This window comes from Cuculus canorus, chromosome 2 (genome assembly GCF_017976375.1).
Source record: "Cuculus canorus isolate bCucCan1 chromosome 2, bCucCan1.pri, whole genome shotgun sequence".
Classification (NCBI taxonomy): domain Eukaryota; kingdom Metazoa; phylum Chordata; class Aves; order Cuculiformes; family Cuculidae; genus Cuculus; species Cuculus canorus.
Window position 1 is genome coordinate 31,301,434 of NC_071402.1, and position 8,200 is coordinate 31,309,633.

Consider the following 8,200-nt stretch of genomic DNA (forward strand, 5'->3'; position numbering starts at 1 on the left):
TCATGCAACTCTAGTGTATACCAATCATAGCACTTCCAGTAAAATGCTACTGAATGCTAACAGCACGTTATATCGGGAAAGATCTATATCCCAAAATTCCTACTGTGACCTTAGAAACAGTATCATGCTGAGGCTGACTCTTCCAAGAGCTTCTGAAACTGATGGGATGTTGTCTGATCCCTACAGCATGTCACTTTGTAGTATGAACTGTGCTGCTCCACAGAACAAGTACTAGGAAGAGGAAACAGTGATCAAAGCCAAGGAAGGACTTGGAAACCTCAACACCATCCCTAGTCTGAGGTTATGCCTGTGCTACATGCCCAGGTGCAGCTGAAGTAGATAGACTGAAGCAGACCTTGGTGGCACGGCTTCGGCTGCCTAGGAAGCAGTGAGTGCCTTGGGAAGAAGACATGTGTGCTGAGATTTCAGTGCTATCCAACCTAACACAGGCACATCTGTTCCTGGTACAATCCATGCTTCCAGATTACAGTCAGAGAAGACTTTTGAAAGTGTAATTCCCAATAACAGAAACTTGCGCATTTGTCAAGTGTCAGCAGGATTTTTGGTCTAAAATCAGTAGCTGTTTCTGCAGTAAACTGAATTAAAATTCAGTTTGCGCGGTTTTTCCTCTTGGAATACCTTGTAAGTGATATTTAAAAGGTAAATCACAACCTTTTTCAGGTCAATGACTTAATTTTGCACAATCATACCTTGTGACCTTACACAGGACAGGAAGGTATCATGAATTAAAACTTACCATCCATTGTCTGATAATTATTCCTTTGCATGCTCTTAACATTCAGCCAGTATGAGATAATATGCCTTTACCTAGCCTAGAGTGGAAGAATTTTCAGGGTAATTGCACTAACTTTGTATTTGCTACAGAATAAAATGTTTACGTGGACAAGTGTTGTGCATGTAAGATGCTGTAGCTTGTGTATACTTGTACAGCTATGGGCAGACAGTGTGTTCCAGATCTAGCAGTGCCATTTGAAGGTTCTGCCAGTTTGCACCTACTGGCTACCCTTTTGATGCTGTGCTTACTATTGCCATATTCCTGCTGGTAAAAGGGTTTGCTTAAGACCTCTTTCATTTGCTTCAGGCAAAGCGAGCAGGTTGGTTTAAACCCTCCTCGTTTAAACCCCAAACTAATCCATCTGACTTGTTGGAAGCCCACAAGGGAGCACTCGCTTAATTCCTTCTGCCAACTGAGCTGCGGGGGTGGAAGCTCTTGACAGAGGAATGGTAAGAAATAACTATATGAACGATGGTGTCTCACTGACTGGCACACCTGTCTGCGAACTGAGTGCCAGCGCATTACTTAGTCCTGCACGCGCTGTGGGTGTTACAGCTCTTCCAAACATGTCCATGCTTTTTCTGTTGCACATTCCTGTCTTAATTGTCTTTCATACTAAGTGCTTCTATAGTGCTCTGGCAACAGAAAACAATTTGAAAGCATCCAGAACTGTTAAAGCCTTCTTATTTGGCAAACGAAAAGTTCTAATGGCTGAATATTGATGACTCTAGTCCTGTGGAATCAAATCCATGATTTTCTTATCCAGAACCTCAGCTATTCCTTTTAAGGGTGCCAGATGTACGGGAAGCCCTGGATGCAGGCTAGCACTGCTACCCCTCAGCCCAGGGGCAGTCTGTTTCGGCGCTGTGCCTCACACTGATTTTACATTATTGGAGGCAGTTCACAAGTGGGGAGTACAGTCCAGCCTACATTCCCAGTTTGCACATTTTCTCACACTCGCCATGTGTGTGACTACTATTACTGTTATCCTATTACTCTTAAACTGAGAGGGGTTCAGTTGCACACAGAACTTTGTGTTTTCTTGTGTTTTCAGGATGGGGCTTCTAGACATCCTTACCAACAGACTGTGCTTTATCCACTGCTGTTGGTGCTATTATGGCTGCTAACTATATTGCTTCTTCTGGGGAAATTCTGCTTATTCCAGTCTTCTTAATATTTCACATTTATTTTCTGTTATTTTTTCCCCCCTTTTTTTGTTCTACACATGGACAGTGCTGCTATTTGTTTTAGTCAGTTACCTACAGCCTCAATGAAAAATACTTTTTTTTCCCTAGCAAAGCATTTGAGTATGTGTTTGCCTCTAGATAAGTGTGTTTTCATGTGCTTCCATGAAGAAAAGACATACAGTTTCTCTAAAGAGATTTTATTTTTTCTGAAGTAGGACTGGAGGGCTCATCTGAAGCTTGCTGCAGGAGGTGGAAATCTGCTCCTTTGGGCCAATTGCTCAGGCAATGGAGGGATTTTTTTCTTTATTCCCATGGCTACAGCTATGGCCAGTTTAGCCTTAGCATATATATGGCATTTCTTCTGGGTTCCAGCCATCCTTTAAGGTATCATAGCCTGTTTCTACCTAAGATTTGTTATTTTTTAGTCTTTCTTACTCACATCTTTCTGATCTTTTTGTCTGTCTTTGGGTTAGGCATCCACTTGAAATGGAATTCAGCTCTTAAAGTCCCTGGATTTCAGTGTTTACCTGACTGAAAAAAATAGTACATTGTTGGTATTTTGTGTCTTTTGTTTCTTTGATGGTCCTCCATAGCAGTCCTGTATTTTTCAGTCTGTAGCAAGGACAGATGTACTTTATCAGGGAGTGAATGAGCTGTGAAAGATAGACTCTTAATCAGGAGGAGAATGAAGCTTCTCTTCTGGGTATTTGTACAACTGTGCTTTGCTGGTGACTTTGTTCAGTGCCCGTTTAATCAGGCTACAGCATTCTCCTATCTTCAGACAGTTGGCTTCGGATAATGCAATTTAGCCCTCTCTTTTCAGCCTAATTTCCATCTCTTGTTTTTCTAGATGATCTTGTAGATTTTTCTTATTTCTAAGTCTGTTGGTGGCCTGATGGTTCTCTCTTTGTCTAAGTTAACAGAGTTCATAAAAGGCATCTATCTCCGTTAAACCTTCCTCATATTAATTACTCAGCAGTTACTGAGTTACCGTGGGCTGCAGAATCTCAACTGAGTGGAGATCATCCATGCAGTGGTGAACAGGAGTGAAACTGGAAAATTTTGCTTACTCAAATATCCTCCTTGTAGGACAATGTTTGTGAATCCCTTTCTTGGGAGGAGATAAGGAAAAAGCATAAACTGATTTATTACGGCACACTTTGCTATTCCTGCAATTCTATATTGCAGACACAATTATAACTATATTTGCTGAAGGGAATTCAAGTGATGCCTTAAAATATTTTTACAGGATATCTTCAATAACTCAGAAAATAAAATTTAACCCAAAATTCCTTAGATTGAATTAAATCTGTCAGCAAAAGATGTTAATGCCAGATCAGTAAGAATCAGGGTTAGCACTCTCAAATGTTATTGCTGATGTACTTATCACAGGATGTTGCAGTTTCTGCTGTTGCCAATGCCAGACATGATCGTCTTTTCTTCTGGCAGCCTTTGGCAGGCAATGCACAGGCATGGCTGCATTGCAGCTGCAGAGTAACTCAGACAGGGACCAAGTGGAAGAGACTCAACTTCAAAGCAGGTCCCAAGGGAAGGGGAGGCAGTCCTGCAAAGGCCTCCCTGCACTGCTCTCTGAAGTGCTTTCCCCAAGGTCATTCGCTGCACTCTCTCTGAGCTGGCTGTGAGCCCAGGCAGCCGAACTCATGGAAGGGTGGGAGTGGGATCTGGGCTCTGACACTCTGTTTTGTCCTTACTGAAGTCCCCTGCCCTCTTCCCTAGCCAATCCCTGGTGCTCCTTTTTCTTTTCCCAAAGCAAGCTAGTGCAAGCAAGGGAGAAATTCCCCAGCAATACTGAATGCCTTTGCACTACCCTTGTGCCATCCCTCTCCCTAATGTACATTTCCCCAAACCACGAAAGCCCTCAGCCTGCCAACATGCTCCTTTCCACAGAGAGTGCTGCATGGGTTCCCACATCCACCATTGATTACTTTATGCCTTCTGCAGTCCCTAATCCAAATAGTAAGAGTAGCGGCTGTCCTGAATACCCCGTCACTGTCTGGGAAAGCATTGACTAAACACTGGTGGCTGGTCCCTTCATCATGATATGGACCTGGAGTGTGTCCCAGAAGCATCAGCACCTCTGATGCCTGTCTGCAGTATTCTTACTCAATATCCTTTATTTTCCTGCTATTCCTCCTCTTTGTAGTATGGACACGCTGTTTTCTTAATATACTGAATCTTAACAGCCTTGTGTTCTGTGAGGAACATTGTTGTTGCCAAATGGGTGTTTCAGAAAGATTTTCTATTTTCTCTAGGAAGAACCTCCTCCATGTTTATAATATTGTTAAACTGTGAACTCTAATTCTTTGTAACAGCCTAGTTAATTAGAAGAACTTCAGGCTTACCTCAGTGTAACTACTCATGCTTTTCTGGAAGTTGTAAGTAAACGGGAAAACATTTAATTGTTTATGTATGTAAGAGAATGAATTAAGGTATAGTACTATTGACATTAAATCTAAGTGGCTACATGAATTTTTGTCTGTGCATTCTGTAAGCATTCCTAGAAATTAGGCATATATCATAATTGAGTTAATTATGTTGAAGTAGTATAAACAAAAAAAAGCCCTGCAGACACATACATACACATGAATTTTAAAAATTACATTTGGCACCTTTGTAATATTTTTATTTAATCCAGGAAGACTACCTTTTCAAAACTAGATGTTAATGCTAAAGCACTTTGCACTGGTCACCCAACTACATCAACACATTCATTTCAGCAATTTGATTGAGTTTTCAAGGGCACAATGTAGTGATATCAGCTTTTGGTCAGAAATCTCAGCAAGACAGAAGTGGTGCTTACAGAATTTTTTTGGAAGAATTTACTTGTCCTCTGTAGTTTTCTTTGTGCGAATACACAAACTCATAGTCCATTCAGTCCACACTTTAGGAGCAAGTCTGGATTTCTTGTTGATACTCAGATAGGAGCTCATGAAGCCAGCAATGTTTAACCATCTCTGTTTGGCCAGGAGACTCCCATCTTGCCAGAACCGCTGTGCTCTGTTCCCATATTCATTCAACCACAACTGCACACTTCTTCTGCAGGAGGTTCTTGGCACCAGCGAAATCCATGTGGTGTGGGAAGGTTGTAGCAACTCTTTGCAACAGCAGCGGTTCTTTTAAGTGCACTTGACAGCTATTTTCTATTTTTGCATTGACTGATAGAATACTGATCAAAACTCAGGATCTCAGTTTGTGTTGTTAGAGTGTGCTGTCATCTGGGAACTGCTATCTGGAACAGCAGTCTCCAAACTTTGATAGCGTAGCCCTAGCTCTAAAAGAACTGGAACGTGCACCCACAACTGATCTTTGTTTACTTATTTAGAATCATAGAATCACTAGGTTGGAAAAGACCTTTGAGATCATCAGGCCTAACCATACCTGTCCACTACTAGATCATATCCCTAAGCACTCCATCTACCTATATTTTAAACACCTCCAGAGATGGTGACTCAACCACCTCCATGGGCAGCCTGTTTCAGTCCTTGATAACCCATTCTGTGAAGAAATTTTTCCTAATTTCCAACATAAATCTCCTTTGGCAGAGCTTGATTACATTCCCCCTCATCCTATCACCTGTCACTTGGGAGAAGAGGTCAACACTGATCTCTCTACAACCTTCTTTTAGGTAGTTGTAGACAGAGATAAGATCTCCCCTCAGTCTCCTCTTCTTCGGGCTGAACAACCCCAGTTCCATCAGCCGCTCCTCGTAAGACTTGTTCTCCAGCCCCTTCACTGGCTTTGTTGCTCTTCTTTGGACACACTCCAGAATCTCAATGTCTTTCTTGTAGCGAGGGGCCCAAAACTGAACACAGGATTCAAGGTGCAGCCTCACCAGTGCTAAGCACAAGGGGCAGAATCACTTCCCTGGACCTGCTCGTCCCATCATTTCTGATACAAGCCAAGGTGCCATTGGCCTTCTTGGCCACCTGGGCACACTACTAGCTCATGTTCAGTCACTGTCAACCAACACCCCCAGGTCCTTCTCCATCAGACAGCTTTCCAGCGACTCTTCCCTTAGTCTGTAGCGCTGCATGGGCTTGTTGTGTCCCAAGTGCAGGACTCTGCATTTGGCCTTGTTAAACCTCAACCTGTTGGTCTCAGCCCATCGATCCAACCTATTCAGATCCCTTTGCAGAGCTTCCCTACCCTCCAGCAGATTGACACTTCCTCCCAGCTCAGTGACATCTGCAAACTTGCTAAGTGTGCACTCGATGCTCTCATCCAGGTCATTGATAAAGACATTGAACAGAACTGAACCCAGCACTGAGCCCTGGGGATACCACTTGTGACTGGCCTCCAGCTGGATTTAATTCCATTCGCCACCACTCTTTTGGCCCGGCCATCCAGCCAGTTTTCCACACAGCAGAGGGTTTGCTTGTCCAGGCCGGTGGTAGCCAGTTTCTCAAGTAGAATACTGTGAGAAACTGTGTCAAAAGCTTTACTAAAGTCCAGGTAAGCTACATCCACAGCCTTCCCTCATCCATTTGTAAACTGTATACACATACTACCACACTAATATATTATGCACTTTATACACAAAAATACAAATTAAAAAAAAAAAGATATGCTAAAGATGAAATAAGTACTTAAAAATTATTTAAATTAAAATGTATTTTCTTGCCACACCTCACTGGATTGTCTTGCACACCCCTTGCGGTGCACACACCCCAGTTTTGAAACCACTGATCTAAAAGATAAACTGAAGCTTAAGGTGAGAAAAAACCAAAACAAAAATCAAGAGAAATGTATTTACTCTTTGGCTTCAATGTATTCTGTGCAGAAGGTTAAAAGACGTTCAAAGTCTAGTCTAAGACTATGGAATGAACTCCCTCAGGAACTGAAGACTATCACAAACATCAACATCTAAATGCAAACAAGATTTCTTTGACTTGCCTTTATGACATAAATACATTGCAACATATACATTAAAGGAAAGCACCCAAATTATTAAAGCAAATAATTCTCTGAACTTCTCCCCTGAGGCAGAGGAAGGGAGAACAAATGATGTATTGCTTAATGCACTACTAGAAAGCAGTTTGGTATTGCTGCAATGGGGTGAGAACGTGAATAGACTAGTGTGTGATAGAAAACTGTATTTTTTACTGTTTCTACTTGACTGAATATCTGCACCAATGTGAATTAAATGTTCATTTCAGGTCAACAGGCATTATATATTCATTTTTTAATTGGATACTACTTGTTAAAGATTCTTCTGTTGTTTTCTTCCTTCCACAGTGGTATTCTGACTGTGGAACTATGAGTAAATTGCTATAAATCATTTACTCTAGCTGTGTCTGGCTGTAAAATACACTGATTTATTGAGCTGACTTGAAGAGGCTTTCTTGGGTCATATTTCAGTAAAGCTGGATTTCTTGGTTAGCGCAAATCTAAATATAGATCAACCTGTAAAATATTTGCTTCCAAAATCATCTCAAAGAAGTATTCTGAGTCAGAAATACGGTTAGTACACAGGACAGTGAATCCCAACCTTCCTGGAGGTATACTGCTGTTTCAATTGAAGGATGAAGTTTATTTCATCCTTGTGCTTGGTTGACTCTCTTAGTCATTGCATGAGTTGGGATGAATCTAGAATCAAGACTTTCTCTGCCCTGTGTCCTTTGCATAAGGGAAAGTACAAGAAAAGAAATGCTGCATGCTCCTCCTTAATTTATGGCAAGCAATTCACCCTAGATCAAGTTTCCAGATACATGTAGGAATGGGAAGATACTGACTTCATACTTCATTCACTGCTTTTCCGATTATGACAAAAAAGCAGTCTAGGTTTTCCAAGTGATTAGGACTGGCTAGAAACTTGTGTTTTACGTCACAAAATGTACCTTCTGAAAATAAATTTAATTTTTATAGGCAATTTTTATTTTGTCACAATATCTCTGTTTGGTTGATGTTTCTGAGACATTGCATCTCTCACTGTAGCAGAGTGCTTTCCCTCTGTCCACTCTGGCTGCTATGTTATGGAAGATGTAGTCTTGCCACATCTGTGGGAAAGAACGTGGCATCTTTACTTCAAACAACAAGCTCTTTCAAGCTATGGAGCTTGACTTCAATGGGAAATAAAAATTTAATATGAACTGGAAACAAAGATTTTTAGCCTTGTTTCAACACAATTCCCTACCATGATATTTCCTAATCAAAAGCTTTGAAATGTGTTTCTGTAGTCTCCCAAGGTGTATCTTGA